The sequence below is a fragment of the Nerophis ophidion genome, linkage group LG25 (genome assembly GCF_033978795.1).
Source record: "Nerophis ophidion isolate RoL-2023_Sa linkage group LG25, RoL_Noph_v1.0, whole genome shotgun sequence".
NCBI lineage: Eukaryota > Metazoa > Chordata > Actinopteri > Syngnathiformes > Syngnathidae > Nerophis > Nerophis ophidion.
This window is the reverse complement of record NC_084635.1, coordinates 3,148,785-3,167,555: the sequence shown is the minus strand read 5'-3', so window position 1 is coordinate 3,167,555 and position 18,771 is coordinate 3,148,785. Positions and strand designations below refer to the sequence as shown.

At 40.0% G+C, this 18,771-nt stretch overlaps 1 long non-coding RNA gene across 1 annotated transcript; it reads left to right on the top strand.

The window, feature by feature from the left end:
* Positions 1-257: 257 nt before the first annotated feature.
* On the top strand, positions 258-13,106 carry LOC133543083 (uncharacterized). The gene is made up of 3 exons (XR_009804296.1): positions 258-513; positions 11,663-11,770; positions 12,708-13,106. It is a non-coding gene; the product is annotated as an uncharacterized LOC133543083 (long non-coding RNA).
* The last annotated feature ends 5,665 nt before the right edge of the window (positions 13,107-18,771 follow it).

The following is an 18,771-nucleotide window of genomic DNA, read 5'->3' as shown; positions in this document are numbered from 1 at the left end:
TACTTACTGTAATTATATAATTATATATATGTATATATACACAAGTATGTATACACATGTATATAGAAATACATGTATACATATATATACATATTAATATACATATGAATGTATAATATATATATATATATATACATATACACAATTATATATATATATATATATATATATATATATATATATATATATATATATATATATGTGGTAAGGTTATGTATTTGGGCTGTACTCCATGTTCATCAATGTCTGACACTGAGGTCTAAAAAGCCACAAAGTCGACTATATGTTTCCTATAAGCAGAGACGTTTCAGGTTGGATGCTCAAACTCTCTTTTTTTCGGCGTACAGTTGCCTCCCCGAGCCAGAGCCTGTCCCCGGAGAGAGACCTGAGCGAGGGAAGCCATAAGACAAGCTTCAAAGGACACACACAGATTGCCTGCCTCTTCTTCCCCGTGGTCTTCCTGGCACACAATCTGGGTGCTTGATTCATACATGAGATGGATGTGCAGTGCCGGTGAGGAGAGTATACATTTGCAAAGCATTCCCCGGAGGAGCCGGGAGATTGCCTTCATTTGGATGGACTGTAATTGGCCGGGGGTGGATGGATGGGGGGGAGGGGGGTGGGTGGGTGGTGTATGGTTTCGGCTCTCCAGACAACATCCACACACACACATCTCAACATCGCAGATATCCCTCACCAGCCTCAGCCTGGGGCATCCAGCCTCCACGTGTGCCATCTGTGCCCCACAACAAGCGCAGGCTGGACTTTTTTCTTTCCTGCTGGAGCCCCTTTTAATCAGTGTGGATTCACCAGGAGGGCTACCTCAGGCGTGTCCAAAGTGCCGCCCGAGGGGCCATTTGTGGTCCCCAGCTAATTTGTTAATGGCCCCCGGCCCGTTCTAAAAAATACTATAATACAAATTCAAAACATAAAAGAGTGTAATAAAAGAGTAAACAGTGACATGTAACAAGAAAATGTTGCAATGTTGACACTAATAACTCAAATAAAAATACTATAATAAATATTTAAAACATAAAAGAGTGTAATAAAGGAGTAAACAGTGACATGTAACAAGAAAAAGTTTCAATGTTTACACTAATAACTAAAATAAAATACTATAATAAATATTTAAAACATAAAAGAGTGTAATAAAAGAGTAAACAGTGACATGTAACAAGAAAAAGTTGCAATGTTGACACTAATAACTGAAATAAAAATACTATAATAAATATTTAAAACATAAAATAGTGTAATAAAAGAGTAAACAGTGACATGTAACAAGAAAAGTTGCAATGTTGACACTAATAACTGAAATAAAAATACTATAAAAAACATTTAAAACATAAAAGAGTGTAATAAAAGAGTAAACTGTGACATGTAACAAGAAAAAGTTGCAATGTTGACACTAATTAAAATAAAAATACTATAATAAAAGATGTAAAACATAAAATAGTGTAATAAAAGAGTAAACAGTGACATGTAACAAGAAAAAGTTGCAATGTTGACGATAATAACTCAAATAAAAATACTATAATAAATATTTAAAGCATAAAAGAGTGTAATAAAAGAGTAAACAGTGACATGTAACAAGAAAAAGTTGCAATGTTGACACTAATTACTAAAATAAAAATACTATAATAAATATTTAAAACATAAAAGAGTGTAATAAAAGAGTAAACAGTGACATGTAACAAGAAAAAGTTTCAATGTTTACACTAATAACTAAAATAAAATACTATAATAAATATTTAAAACATAAAAGAGTGTAATAAAAGAGTAAACAGTGACATGTAACAAGAAAAAGTTGCAATGTTGACACTAATAACTGAAATAAAAATACTATAATAAATATTTAAAACATAAAATAGTGTAATAAAAGAGTAAACAGTGACATGTAACAAGAAAAAGTTGCAATGTTGACACTAATAACTGAAATAAAAATACTATAAAAAACATTTAAAACATAAAAGAGTGTAATAAAAGAGTAAACTGTGACATGTAACAAGAAAAAGTTGCAATGTTGACACTAATTAAAATAAAAATACTATAATAAAAGATGTAAAACATAAAATAGTGTAATAAAAGAGTAAACAGTGACATGTAACAAGAAAAAGTTGCAATGTTGACGATAATAACTCAAATAAAAATACTATAATAAATATTTAAAGCATAAAAGAGTGTAATAAAAGAGTAAACAGTGACATGTAACAAGAAAAAGTTGCAATGTTGACACTAATTACTAAAATAAAAATACTATAATAAATATTTAAAACATAAAAGAGTGTAATAAAAGAGTAAACAGTGACATGTAACAAGAAAAAGTTGCAATGTTGACACTAATTAAAATAAAAATACTATAATAAAAAATGTAAAACATAAAAGAGTGTAATAAAAGAGTAAACAGTGACATGTAACAAGAAAAAGTTGCAATGTTGACACTAATAACTCAAATAAAAATACTATAATAAATATTTAAAGCATAAAAGAGTGTAATAAAAGAGTAAACAGTGACATGTAACAAGAAAAAGTTGCAATGTTGACACTAATTAAAATAAAAATACTATAATAAAAGATGTAAAACATAAAAGAGTGTAATAAAAGAGTAAACAGTGACATGTAACAAGAAAAAGTTGCAATGTTGACACTAACAACTAAAATAAAATATAATAATAAATATTTAAAACATGAAAGAATGTAATAAAAGAGTAAACAGTGACATGTAACAAGAAACAGTTGCAATGTTTACACTAATAACTAAAATAAAAAAACTATAATAAATATTTAAAACATAAAAGAGTAAACAGTGACATGTAACAAGAAAAAGTTGCAATGTTGACACTAATAACTCAAATAAAAGTAGTATAATAAATATTTGAAACATAAAAGAGTGTAATAAAAGAGTAAACAATGACATGTAACAAAAAAAGTTGCAATGTTGACACTAATAACTCAAATAAAAGTAGTATAATAAACATTTAAAACATAAAAGAGTAAACAGTGACATGTAACAAGAAAAAGTTGCATTGTTGACACTAACTACTAAAATAAAAATACTATAATAAATATTTAAAACATAAAAGAGTGTAATAAAAGAGTAAACAATGACATGTAACAAGAAAAAGTTGCAATGTTGACACTAATAACTAAAATAAAAATACTATAATAAAAATGTAAAACATAAAAGAGTGTAATAAAAGAGTAAACCGTGACATGTAACAACAAAAAGTTGCAATGTTGACACTAATAACTCAAATAAAAATACTATAATAAATATTTAAAACATAAAAGAGTGTAATAAAAGAGTAAACAGTGACATGTAACAAGAAAAAGTTGCAATGTTGACACTAATAACTAAAATAAAAGTAGTATAGTAAACATTTAAAACATAAAAGAGTAAACAGTGACAGGAAACAAGAAAAAGTTGCAATGTTGACACTAATAACTCCCAAAAAAATACTATAATAAACATTTAAAACATAAAAGAGTGAATAAAAGAGTAAACAGTGACATGTAACAAGAAAAAGTTGTAATGGTGAAACTAATAACTAAAATAAAAATACTATAATACATTTTTAAAACATGAAAGAATGTAATAAAAGAGTAAACAGTGACATGTAACAAGAAAAAGTTGCATTGTTGACACTAATAACTCAAATAAAAGTAGTATAATAAACATTTAAAACAAAAAAGTTTCAATGTTTACACTAATAACTAAAATAAAAATACTATAATAAATATTTAAAACATAAAAGAGTGTAATAAAAGAGTAAACAGTGACATGTAACAAGAAAAAGTTGCAATGTTGACACTAATAACTCAAAGATGCCAAGCGGACTGTTATTGACCTGCTGAAGGCTACAATTACTTCACTGGAACAATTTCACTTTCACATATTTTGAGGGCGACAATATTGCATATTTTGTGCGAAACAAAGTTGTCTTTCACAAAAAGGGCATCAAACAAACAAAAAAGTATGAAAAAAATTATAAAATCTTATAATCAAGAGATCTACAGACTTAAAGTCCTACTGAAAGCCACTACTAGCGACCACGCAGTCTGATAGTTTATATATCAATGATGAAATATTAACATTGCAACACATGCCAATATGGCCGCTTTAGTTTACTAAATTGCAATTTTAAATTTCCCGCGAGTTTCTTGTCGAAAACGTCACGGAATGATGACGCATACACGTGACGTCACGTGTTGGAGGGGACATATTAGCGTAGCACCAAACATGGCTGAAAGTCATCTCTGCCTCTGATTAGTGCTCGGGAAGCAGGTGAGCGGGCGAGCACTAATCAGAGACAGGTGAACACAATGATTAACCATGGCGACAAAAAAAGGGAGTGAAAAACAAACAGGAACTTAAAGAGTCCAAAGGTCAACAGAAGATAGCCAAACAAGACGTGATCAAAAAGACATGACACAGGAAAATTAAAATGTACATAGTGAGTATCTCGTCCAGTAAAAAACATTTTTAATTCCATTCCGTTTTTTAAGGCATTCTTTAGCATTCAATCAGACATTATTGTGAGGTTTAGTATTAGTGTTCCTAAAAACAGATATTCCGGCCCCAGGCACATTTTTCCTTGAAATTTGCCCCGCGAGTCAAAATAATTGCCCAGGCCTGGTCTAAAGCTTAGTGATGTATCAGATATTTCAGATTGGAGGTGGGAGGTTTTTTACCCTTCGCGTTCATATTTTGCTGTTTGTTGCATCCATCCATCCATTTTCTACCGCTTATTCCCTTTTTGGGGTCGCGGGGGGCGCTGGCGCCTATCTCAGCTACAATCGGGCGAAAGGAGGGGTACACCCTGGACAAGTCGCCACCTCATCGCAGGGCTGTTTGTTGCATTTTGTTGCGTTTTCGCTTGGTTGTAAAATAAGTCATATATTGATATGTTTTCAATATTCAGTGTTTTATCGTTCATAGTGAATATTGTAAATCCCACATTCTTTATTCACATAGAGAGATAGATAGATAGATAGATAGATAGATAGATAGATAGATAGATAGATAGATAGATAGATAGATAGATGGATAGTACTTTATAGCTCGGTTGGTAGAGTGGCCGTGTCAGCAACGTGAGGGTTGCAGGTTCGATTCCCGCTTCCGCCAGCCTAGTCACTGCCGTTGTGTCCTTGGGCAAGACACTTTACCCACCTGCTCCCAGTGCCACCCACACTGGTTTGAATGTAACTTAGATATTGGGTTTCACTATGTAAAGTGCTTTGAGTCACTAGAGAAAAGTGCTATATAAATATAATTCACTTTATTGATTTCTTCAGGAGAGTTCCCTCGGGATGTCACGATGAGGGGGGGGGGGGCGGTCGCCGCTTGCTGCGGGGTCGTTCTCCCAGGAAAGCAGACAGACTACTCATGACATGGCGTGCGGCTATAAACATGATTTAATCTTCACCAAAAAAGAAAAACAAACAAAAAGGCGCACGGGGCCAAAACACAACTTAGACCTATCTATGAACAAAAAAAAAAAATCGATAACTATGGCATGAATACATAAAAACTTACTTGGCATGGCATGAAGCATGAAACTATGGCAGGGCATGAAACAAGTCAGCACAGAGCAAGAAATGAACACAATGACGGCAGGGCGACTGACTGGCAAAGACGAGCTTAAATATTACCTCTAATTAGTGCTCGGGAAGCAGGTGAGCGGCCGAGCACTAATCAGAGGCAGGTGAACACAATGATTAACCATGGCGACAATACAAGGGAGTGAAAAAAAACAGGAACTTAAAGAGTCCAAAGGTCAACAGAACATAGCCAAACAAGACGTGATCCAAAAAGACATGACACAGGAAAATTAAATTGTACATACTGGGTATCTCACTCAGTAAAATACAATTTTAATTCCATTTTGTTTTTTAAGGCGGTCTTTAGCATTCAATCAGACATTATTGTGAGGTTTTGTGTTAGTGTTCCTAAAAACAGACTCAATTTTGGACGCTTATTGATGCGCGAGTTGTCACCCCCGGATGCTACAGGACTTGGAGCAGGCAGGATAGAAGGTAAGAACTGATTTTAATATAAAATATAACAAAAGAACACTTGTAAAAAAGGCAAAGAAACGTTGTGCCTTAGCACGGGAAGCTAAATGCTAATAGTTAGCAAGGGTCGAGTTCAAGAAAAGTCCACAAAAGTGCGTGCCTAAGATAGGACTTAGCAAGGTAAATACGAAAAGCAGGAATACCAAACGGAACTGTTGCATCTAGCAAACAAAAGATCCAGAAAGAACTCAGGTAGCAGGCGGGCTTAAATACTAAAACAATAATCAAAGACAGGTGTGCGCCAGTGCAGGTGGAACAAATGAAGTCGCCATGGTGATGAATACAAACTAGGAAGTGCTCAAAACAAAGGGATCGGCAGAGTCCTAAATAATAAGAAAATACACAAAAAGGACTCAAACAAAGACTAGAGATGCGATCCGGGAACTGGATCACAACACTCCAGACACATTTTTTCTTGAAATTTGGCCCCCGAGTCAAAATTATTGCCCGGGCCTGATGTAATGTATGTTTTAAATGCTGATGGGGGTTCATTGATATTTAAATATGCCGAAATATAGCCGGTTTTGTACACTGTTGAGGTGCTTCAATGCCCAAGTAGTGCACAAGTGTGGTGTCTGTATAGCATTTCTCCAGCCGTGATCATGTGGTGACATCAATAACGGAATTTTGAGGGGTATTTATTATAGTCGGACATCGCCGAAGACCTCAGTGGGAAACGCACAGCCCGCCACTGATATTTAGGAATAAGAATACAAAATGTTTATCTTTAAAGGGGAACATTATCACAATTTCAAAAGAGTTAAAAACAATAAAAATCAGTTCCCAGTGGCTTGTTGTATTTTTTGAAGTTTTTTTCAAAATTTTACCGGTCTCGGAATATCCCTAAATAAAGCTTTAAAGTGCCTTATTTTGGCTCTCTGTGAAGACACTGGCCATTTCCCTGTGACGTCACACAGTGCTGCCAATGTAAACAAACAATGGGAATACCACAGCAAGATATAGCGACATTAGCTCGGATTCAAACTCGGATTTCAGCGACTTAAGCGATTCAACAGATTACGCATGTATTGAAACAGATGGTTGGAGTATGAAAGTATTGAAGAAGAAACTGAAGCTATTGAGCGAATTCATAGCCATAGCATGGCCGAATAGCTGCGTTAGCATCGCCGGTAAAATGTGCGGACCAAACGATCAGGACTTTCGCATCTTTTGAGAATGGAGAAACTTAAATCTGTCGATTGGTAAGTGTTTGTTTCGCATTAAATGTGGGTGGAAGGAAACGTAATATAGTTGCAAATGCATCTACAGGTTATCCATACATCTCTGTGCCATGTCTGCTTTAGCACCACCGGTAAATAGCATGTTAGCATCGATTAGCGTAGCATGTTAGCATCGATTAGCTGGCAGTCAACATCAACAAAACTCACCTTTGTGATTTCTTTGACTATTGTTGCAAATGCATCTGCAGGTTATCCATACATCTCTGTGCCATGTCTGCTTTAGCACCACCGGTAAATAGCATGTTAGCATCGATTAGCGTAGCATGTTAGCATCGATTAGCTTGCAGTCAACATCAACAAAACTCATCTTTGTGATTTCGTTGACTATTGTTGCAAATGCATCTGCAGGTTATCCATACATCTCTGTGCCATGTCTGCTTTAGCACCACCGGTAAATAGCATGTTAGCATCGATTAGCGTAGCATGTTAGCATCGATTAGCTGGCAGTCAACATCAACAAAACTCACCTTTGTGATTTCTTTGACTATTGTTGCAAATGCATCTGCAGGTTATCCATACATCTCTGTGCCATGTCTGCTTTAGCACCACCGGTAAATAGCATGTTAGCATCGATTAGCGTAGCATGTTAGCATCGATTAGCTTGCAGTCAACATCAACAAAACTCATCTTTGTGATTTCGTTGACTATTGTTGCAAATGCATCTGCAGGTTATCCATACATCTCTGTGCCATGTCTGCTTTAGCACCACCGGTAAATAGCATGTTAGCATCGATTAGCGTAGCATGTTAGCATCGATTAGCTTGCAGTCAACATCAACAAAACTCATCTTTGTGATGTCGTTGACTATGGTTGCAAATGCATCTGCAGGTTATCCATACATCTCTGTGCCATGTCTGTCTTAGCATCGCCGGTCAAATGTGGAGACACTCTGGTACATTCAATGGGGGTCTGGCGGCAGATTTCTTGCCAGTGGTGCAACTTGAATCCCTCCCTGTTAGTGTTGTTACACCCTCCGACAACACACCCACGAGGCATGATGTCTCCAAGGTTCCAAAAAATAGTCCAAAAAATGGAAAATAACAGAGCTGAGACCCGGTGTTTGTAATGTGTTGAAAATGAAAATGGTGGGTGTGTTACCTCGGCGACGTCACGTTCTGACGTCATCGTCTCCAGCGCGATAAACAGAAAGGCGTTTAATTTGCCAAAATTCACCCATTTAGAGTTCGGAAATCGGTTAAAAAAATAGATATATTGACGCTTACATAGGTCTGCTGATAATGTTCCCCTTTAAAGTGAATGGACTCACGTATGAAATGATACTTTGGTACTGTTATTGGTGGTCATCGAAGTTTTGAAGCTAACTCCAAACAGGTGTGAAGTTGACCTGCGGTGTCCTGGCCGGGAAAAGGTGTCGCAACGTGACAATTGATGGGAAAGGGGGAAAAAGTGACAAACGGCCACACGTCACGGCAGTGACAGCCCAGAGGTCACCCCGCCCTACAATAACAAGATGTCCCCTTTTTGGTATGATTTACTACCAGCAGCCCTGATACTGTGCTGTCGTTGTGTACTAGCAACAACTGTGTTATGCTGTCTATTCACAAACGTCATGTCTCTGAAGCATGAATCACTGGGAGGTTTTTATGGATAATTATTTTTTAGATATATGCATGAAAAATGACATTTCCTTGAAGAAGAAGTTATAAATCCGGATGACGCACACGCACTAAAATATTCTGGGTTATTTTTTTCTTCCCAAATGCTGTGTCAAGCATGTTGGGTCGTATTTCTGGGTTATTTCGAAAGAGTTAAGTAGTTTTTGCAACCCCAAAAACGATTTGAAATGTGGACTGGCCAGACTACAAAACACTTTTCTGGGTGTTGTTGATAAATGGCTTCACATTTTTGTCTAGTCTGTCAAACAGGGACTTGGTTTTGGATTGTTTCTCTGATGCAAAGGGAAATGTGCACGAGCCATACGTGAATGTAAGTACATTTTATTTAATACCCTAGTCAACTATTTAAAAAAAAGGCAAACAAAGGGCGCTCGTAAGGAGGTGCAAACACTTGGCTACAAAAAACAAACGACTAGCACTAAGGCTACAAACTATAAACGTGAAACACAAAAACTTGCATTGTGGCATGAATAACAAACCCAAAAAACTTACGTGGCATGGACAGAAATAATAAACAGCGTAGCATGGCATGAAGCAGTTGAGGAATATGCATGGCATGGCATGAAAGGAGTTGAAGAATATGCATGGCATGGCATGAAGCAGTTGAGGAATATGCATGGCATGGCATGAAAGGAGTTTAAGAATATGCATGGCATGGCATGAAGCAGTTGAGGAATATGCATGGCATGGCATGAAGCAGTTGAGGAATATGCATGGCATGGCATGAAAGGAGTTGAGGAATATGCATGGCATGGCATGAAGCAGTTGAGGAATATGCATGGCATGGCATGAAAGGAGTTGAGGAATATGCATGGCATGGCATGAAGCAGTTGAGGAATATGCATGGCATGGCATGAAAGGAGTTGAAGGGTAATGTGGGAAGTTGCCAGGCCAACTAACTGGTAACTCTGGCTTAAATACTAGGCCATGAAAATTAACCAACAGGTGTGAGGGCTGAGGACAAGGGGGTGACATGAGAGCCAGGTGAAAATTAATGAGTTGTCATGGTAGCAAGACAAACCAGGAAGTGTAAAACAGGAACTGAGTGCCCAGAAAACAAAACATAACATGACCGATACACAACATGATCCATAGGTGTGACATAGTCAAGTTTTAACTTGCATTTACAGAGGTAGCGAGAACTGTAGTTACTGACAGGGGTTTTCTGAAGTGCTCCTGAGCGCATGTGTTGATATCCTTTACACACTGACGTCGCTTCTGATGCATTAACGAATACTTCTCCTTAGTTGTAAGTATTAAAATTCTCTTACCTGCACGTCGATCTCCTGGTTCCTGCATCTTGGGGTCATGCAAGTTCCTGACACAGTGTCACGGTGGCTTACACGTGCGTCGCATCTCATAAACTTGACAACACATTGCGTTGATTTTTTTCCACAAAGATAAAATACGTCATACTTAGGTTCATTTAGTAGTTAAAAGCAATTTAAATAATGGATCCCATATTTCAATACATGACTCCATCCATCCATCCATTTTCTACCGCTTATTCCCTTTTGGGTCGCGGGGGGCACTGGCGCCTATCTCAGCTACAATCGGGCGGAAGGCGTGGTACACCCTGGACAAGTCGCCACCTCATTGCAGGGCCAATACATGACTCATTGTTATCTAAACTAAATGCTGTTTTTTCTACTGATATCATTTCCATAGATTGTTTTTGGGCAGGGGTGTCAAACTTAAATACAGATTCTAAACTGAACAAAGCCGCGGGCCGAGGTTGAACAACTTAACCTTTTAATAGGGACCCTAACAAGTTTTGCATTGAATATTGAACAAGCAAGGCTCATATAACTTGATAGTGACATGCAAAATAGAGGTTTGTTGGTATATTGTAGTGTCCCGGAAGAGTTAGTGCTTGCAAGGGGTTCTGGGTATTTGTTCTGTTGTGTTGATGTTGTGTTACAGTGCGGATGTTCTCCCGAAATGTGTTTGTCATTCTTGTTTGGTGTGGGCTCACAGTGTGGTGCATATTTGTAACAGTGTTAAAGTTGTTTATAAGGCCACCCTCAGTGTGACCTGTATGGCTGTTGACCAGGTATGCCTTGCATTCACTTGTGTGTGTGTGTGTGTAAAATCCGCATATATTACGTGACTGGGCCGGCACGCTGATTGTATGGCGGAAAAGCGGACATGACAACAGGTCGTAGAGGACACTAAAAGCAGTACCTTTAAGGGACGCCGCCGATGTTGTTGTCCAAGTGGAAATCGGGAGAAATTCGGGAGAATGGTTGCCCCGGTAGATTTTCGGGGGGGGGGGCACTGATATTCGGGAGGGGACATATTAGCATAGCGCCGCTTTAAAATACCGGCGGGCCAGCTCTAATGTAAATTTAATATTGTCTCAAGGGCCAAAATAAATTACATGGCGGGCCAAATTCGCGGGCCAGAATTTGACACCTATGTTAGGGACGGCGTGGCGCAGTGGGAGAGTGGCCGTGCGCAACCCGAGGGTCCCTGGTTCAAATCCCACCTAGTACCAACCTCGTCAGGTCCGTTGTGTCCTGAGCAAGACACTTCACCCTTGCTCCTGATGGGTGCTGGTTAGCGACTTGCATGGCAGCTCCCTCCATCAGTGTGTGAATGTGTGTGTGAATGGGTAAATGTGGAAGTAGTGTCAAAGCGCTTTGAGTACCTTGAAGGTAGTAAAGCGCTATACAAGTACAACCCATTTATCATTTATCATTTATGTTGTAGGGGGAGTAGTAGCCATTCCTGCCTGCAGGAGCAAAAGTCACCGCCTCTGTCCATGGTGCTGAGGACAGAGCACCATCAGACGGGAAAGAAGAGGAAGGAATTTAAAAGGTAAAAAGGTATATGTGTTTAAAAATCCTAAAATCATTTTTAAGGTTGTATTTTTTCTCTAAAATTGTCTTTCTTAAAGTTATAAGAAGCAAAGTAAAAAAAAATTATGACTTTATTTAAACCAGTGAAGACCAAGTCTTTAAAATATTTTCTTGGATTTTCAAATTCTATTTGAGTTTTGTCTCTCTTAGAATTAAAAATGTCGAGCAAAGCAAGACCAGCTTGCTAGTAAATAAATACAATTTAAAAAATAGAGGCAGCTCACTGGTAAGTGCTGCTATTTGAGCTATTTTTAGAACAAGCCAGCGGGCGACTCATCTGGTCCTTACGGGCGACCTGGTGCCCGCTGGGACCAGGTTGGTGACCCCTGGTAAATAACATCTGCTTTCCCTCCATTCAAACAGTAAATGTGGTTTACATATACACATTCTGTCATGAGGGCGGTTCTCCTGCCTTTTTTCCACTTGATTTTGTACTCCAGTCTTGTGTCTGTAAGTCTCCTACCCGGTCATCAGTTGCAGGTGTGCTGCCAGTCATTCGAGCCCACCTGCTTCTAATCAACCACTGGACTTAAACCCTGGCTCTCCACCCAGCCAGTGCCAGTTCGTCCGTTCCCTGCGGTTAAATCTAGCCCCGAGCTCACTTACTCTGACCTTTGCCCTGAATCTTTTGTAATTCCTGTTTTGTTGTGAAGTGAATTATATTTATATAGCGCTTTTTCTCTAGTGACTCAAAGCGCTTTACATAGTGAAACCCAATATCTAAGTTACATTCAAACCAGTGTGGGTGGCACTGGGAGCAGGTGGGTAAAGTGTCTTGCCCAAGGACACAACGGCAGTCCCTAGGATGGCGGATGCGGGAATCGAACCTGCAACCCTCAAGTTGCTGGCACGGCCGATGTACCAACCGAGCTAAACCGCCCGTTGTATTTCCTCAGGTGGTGGACAGACTTTTGACCCGGTTTTCCTGGAGCTGATTTTTCGTGACTACTTGTTTATTTTTCCAGGTGACTTTTTGTTATTAAATATATATTTTTTCACTGATCTGCATTTGGATTCTTATTTTTTTTTGAGACCACAACACATATGTGTATGCAAGGCCTACTTGATCAACAGCCATGCAGGTCACACTGAGGGTGGCCGTATAAACAACTGTAACACTGTTACAAATATGCGCCACATAGTGAACCCACACCAAACAAGAACGACATACACATTTCGGGAGAACATCTGCACCGTAACACAACGTAAACAAAACAGAACAATTACCCAGAACCCTTTGCAACACTAACTCTTCCGGGATGCTACAATATACAGGCCCTGCTACCACCAAACCCCGCCCACCGTCTCCCGAATTCAGAGGTCTCAAGGTTGGCAAGTTTGGCTCGACTATGGGAAAAAGTTATGGACAACAATTATATTCTTTGTATTATCAGGTATGTTTTTATTTTACTGTTGTACGTAGCTCACCCTTTTTGTCCACGATAACGGGAGAGGGGCTCGACGATGGCAAAAAGTTATTGACAACGATATTGTTTTCTGTGTATTATAATAAAGTGCATCCGAGCAGCAACCCATGGTGTTTGTCGTGTTCCATAAAATCCACACAATGCAGAGGAAAACCCCGCCTATGTACCAAGTTGTGCTGGATTGTCAGTGTAGCATCATGTACAGAACATGGCTTGAATATTTGGGTAACATTATATCAAACAAAACCAGTTTTCTTTTAAGTAATAAAGACATTTTTCAGAGCTGTTCATTTTTTTTTAGGAAAAAATGTGCTCAATCACAGAAATGGTGCCCGATGTTCTTGAAAAAGTATTGATTTTGAATCGAGAATGTTTTGGAATCGGTAATCGATTCCTAGTCGAATCGTGCAGTACCCAACGATTCACAGCCCTAGTAACTGTCAGGCTTGCCCCTGACAATTTAGTTGTGTTTTAGTTTTTCCTCTGTATGCGTAGTATTTTCTGTCTTTAGTGCCTGTCAGCACTCTTATTTTGGTTCATTTTCCTGATTGTCTCCCTGAGTGCTGTGTCCCCTCAGCTGTGGCTGATTGGCTCCTGGCCACACCTGGTGTCAATCAGCCCGCTCCAGTCAGTGCTGGATTATTGTCGTGTTGTATGGTGCTGTGTCAATGTCAGTTCTACCTGTCGTTCCTACTGGTCGTGTCAATGCAGCGTAGCGGTGAGCTATATTTGGTAGCTGTTTGTAGCTTACTGTCTTTTTTTCCCTGCTTCCAGTTTGTTTGTTCATAGCCAAGTTTGTTATCCGCCCTTTTGTTTGTACCCTTTTGTTGGTTCTTGTTCTAGTATTTTAATTCAACCATGTTTACCTACAAAATGCCTGCCGCCTTCTCTGCATCTTGGGGTTCGTCACCAACAAACTTTGACAGTAACTAGCCAATTTTTTATATTTTGTAATACAAAACGAGATTCAATTTTCAATACAATATTTATGAACACTCACAAAGGCACCAAAAATTGGTATCCTTGACTCCCGGTATCGATTCTCAGGCCCCGGGAATAGGTCCCGTTTCGGTTCAAATTGGAACGTTACCGATCCCTGTACAGGAGAGATGACTGCGAATGTGACAGACAGACACTTGGACTAAAATAAAATGTTCCTAATACTTAACGTATTTTCCAGACCATAGGGCGCCCTGCCGATGAATGGTCTGTTATCGTACCAAGTTGTGCTGGATTGTCAGTGTAGCATCATGTACAGAACATGGCTCGAATATTTGGGTACAATTATATCAAACAAAACCAGTTTTCTTTTAAGTAATAAAGACATTTTTCAGAGCTGTTCATTTTTTTTTAGGAAAAAATGTGCTTAATCACAAAAATGGCACCCGATGTTCTTGGAAAAGTATTGATTTTGAATCGAGAATGGTTTGTCGAATCGTGCAGTACCCAACGATTCACAGCCCTAGTAACTGTCAGGCTTACCCCTGACAGTTTGGTTGTGTTTTAGTTTTTCCTCTGTGTGTGTTGTATTTCCTGTCTTTTTGTGCCTGTCAGCACTCTAATTTTGGTTCAGTTTCCTGATTGTCTCCCTGAGTGCTGTGTCCCCTCAGCTGTGGCTGATTGGCACCTGGCCACACCTGGTGTCAATCAGCCCGCTCCCATATAGACCTGTTTTCTCCTCCTGTCAGTGCTGGATTATTGTTGTGTCAATGTCAGTTCTACATGTCGTTCCTACTGGTCGTGTGAATGCAGCGTAGCGGTGAGCTATATTTGTTAGCTGTTTGTATCTTACTGTCTTTTTTTCCCTGCTTCCAGTTTGTTTGTTCATAGCCAAGTTTGTTATCCACCTCATGCGCACCTTTAGTTTGTTCTTGTTCTAGTATTTTAATTAAACAATGTTTACCTACAAAATGCCTGCCGCCTTCTCTGCATCTTGGGGTTCGTCACCAACAAACTTTGACAGTAACTAGCTAATTTTTTATTTTTTTGTAAGACAAAACAAGATTCAATTTTCAATACAATATTTATGAACACACACAAAGGCACCAAAAATTGGTATCCTTGACTCCCGGTATCGATTCTCAGGCCCCGGGAATTGGTCCCGTTTCAGTTCAAATATGAACGTTACCGATCACTATACAGGAGGGATGAGTGTGAATGTGACAGACAGACACTTGGACTAAAATAAAATGTTCCTAATACTTAACGTATTTTCCAGACCATAGGGCGCCCCTGCCGATGAATGGTCTATTATCGTACCAAGTTGTGCTGGATTGTCAGTGTAGCATCATGTACAGAACATGGCTCGAATATTTGGGTAGAATTATATCAAACAAAACAAGTTTTCTTTTAAATAATAAAGACATTTTTCAGAGCTGTTCATTTTTTTTAGGAAAAAATGTGCTTAATCACAAAAACGGCACCCGATGTTCTTGAAAAAGTATTGATTTTGAATCGAGAATGGTTTGGAATCGGTAATCGATTCCTAGTCGAATCATGCAGTACCCAACGATTCACAGCCCTAGTAACGGTCAGGCTTGCCCCTGACAGTTTGGTTGTGTTTTAGTTTTTCCTCTGTATGCGTAGTATTTTCTGTCTTTAGTGCCTGTCAGCACTCTAATTTTGGTTCAGTTTCCGGATTGTCTCCCTGAGTGCTGTGTCCCCTCAGCTGTGGCTGATTGGCACATGGCCACACCTGGTGTCAATCAGCCCGCTCCCATATAGACCTGTTTTCTCCTCCAGTCAGTGCTGGATTATTGTTGTGTCGTGTCGTGTCAATGTCAGTTCTACGTGTCGTTCCTACTGGTCGTGTCAATGCAGCGTAGCGGTGAGCTATATTTGTTAGTTGTTTGTAGCAAACTGTCTTTTGTTCCCTGCTTCCAGTTTGTTTGTTCATAGCCAAGTTTGTTATCCGCCTCATGCGCACCTTTTGTTTGTACCCTTTTGTTGGTTCTTGTTCTAGTATTTTAATTCAACCATGTTTACCTACAAAATGCCTGCCGCCTTCTCTGCGTCTTGGGGTTCGTCACCAACAAACTTTGACAGTAACTAGCTAATTTTTTATATTTTGTTATACAGAACGAGATTCAATTTTCAATACAATATTTATGAACACACACAAAGGCACCAAAAATTGGTATCATTGACTCCCGGTATCGATTCACAGGTCCCGGGAATTGGTCCTGTTTCGGTTCAAATATGAACGTTACCGATCACTATACAGGAGGGATGAGTGTGAATGCGGCAGACAGACACTTGGACGCGACCTGGGACTAAAATAAAATGTTCCTAATACTTAACGTATTTTCCAGACCATAAGGCGCCCTGCCGATGAATGGTCTGTTATCATACCAAGTTGTGCTGGATTGTCAGTGTAGCATCATGTACAGAACATGGCTCGAATATTTGGTACCAGACCCCCCGAAATGAATGTGCAGGCACATATTTACACACCACAGCGCTGCTTCCTCTTGTCTGTCTACTCGTGTCTGTCTCTCTCTCCCCCCCCCCTCGGCTCCTTCCACCGAGGACGTCATGAATATTTCCCTTTGAGAGCGCGAGTGTAAAACAAAGACGGGCCTGCTTCTCTCTTCCCTCAGCCGGGCTCCTCGGAGGCAAGATGTAAGTCACATGAAAGGCCCGAGAGACCCGAGAGCAAATTTGGTATTTTGGCATCTGCACCGCATGTTTTTCCCCTCCACCAAATCCTCTCCGGTCCCCTGATCGCCACACAACCCCCCCCGGATGGAGCGTGGATAATGGTTATTAGCTGCTGCGTATCCGCATCCCTCCCAAATGTGATCTAATCAATGCGAAGCAGAACATGAAATAGAAGCAGAAATATTACAGCGTGTCATCACATTAGTGATTCCTAATCGGCAGCATTAGCATTCGCGGGCAGTATCGGCCACCTGTCTTGTCGCTCGACATCTCTCGCCAGATTCGACCGGAACACTGGAGCTTTGTGTCGTCACTCAAGAGCTGAAATGTGGGTCAAATCAGAAAAACAACATGTACTAATACTGGGGATGAAAATGTTCAAATAATTAGAACAATGCTTTTTGGCCGGATGAATGATCTGTGGCCCCCGGGATGATATTTGATTAGAGTTAGAACTATAGATGTCCGATAATGGCTTTTTTGCCGATATCCAATTGTCTGACAGCGAGGCAGGGCACGTTGTAGCCCAGCCCAAGATGGCGGCGAGGAGGCTTGGCCGGCAGTCCGACATCGAGGCAGGGCACGCTGTAGCCCAGCCCAAGATGGCGGCAAGAAGGCGTGGCCGGCAGTCTGACAGCGAGGCAGGGCACGCTGTAGCCCAGCCCAAGATGGCGGCAAGAAGGCGTGGCCGGCAGTCTGACAGCGAGGCAGGGCACGCTGTAGCCCAGCCCAAGATGGCGGCAAGAAGGCGTGGCCGGCAGTCTGACAGCGAGGCAGGGCACGCCATAGCCCAGCCCAAGATGTCGGCAAGAAGGCGTGGCCGGCAGTCTGACAGCGAGGCAGGGCACGCCGTAGCCCAGCCCAAGATGTCGGCAAGAAGGCGTGGCCGGCAGTCTGACAGCGAGGCACGGCACGCTGTAGCCCAGCCCAAGATGGCGGCAAGAAGGCGTGGCCGGCAGTCTGACAGCGAGGCAGGGCACGCTGTAGCCCAGCCCAAGATGGCGGCGAGGAGGCTTGGCCGGCAGTCCGACATCGAGGCAGGGCACGCTGTAGCCCAGCCCAAGACGGCGGCGAGGAGGCATGGACGGCGAGCGAGCGGCGAGGCGTGGTTAAGAGGGGAGGAATATATTTACATCTACAATTCACCAACTCGAGTAATTCATATATATTTCAAATATATATATATATATATATATATATATATATATATATATATATATATATATATATATACATATATATATATAAATATATATATATATATGTATATATACATATATATTTCATATATATATATGTATGAAATACTTGACTTTCAGTGATTTCTAGCTATATATATTTATTATATTACATATATAAATAAAATAAATAGTTGAATTTCAGACGGCACCTATGAAATACACAGTAATAAAAACACAGTTGTTCTACCAACTGTACTGTGCTTGCTGGTTACTAAAAAACAACAACAACACTTACCTTTCACTATTTGAGTAACCTTTGTTCTGCCATTTGCGTACTGGTGAGAGTCACTTGCCGTCAGGTGTGCAACACCACATAAATCGTTGGCCAATCAAAAAGCAACCCCATAACGCTATAGCCAACATTCACCAGGAGATGGCGACAGACAACATAGAATCACTCTATTACAGACACCGTAGCCATGGCTGTAACTTACTTCCTCCTTCTTCTGCTTGGTCTCCTTGTGTGTGCAGTTTTTTATCAAAATCCGTAGATGTTGAAACGTGATTGGGCGAGCAAGCTGTTTATATAACAGGAAAGCGGACGTGAAAACAGGCTGTCCCCACTCAGGTTCGCATGGAGCTGGAGGGGGCGTGTCCTCCAGCTCCGCTGAATTTCGGGAGATTTTCGGGGG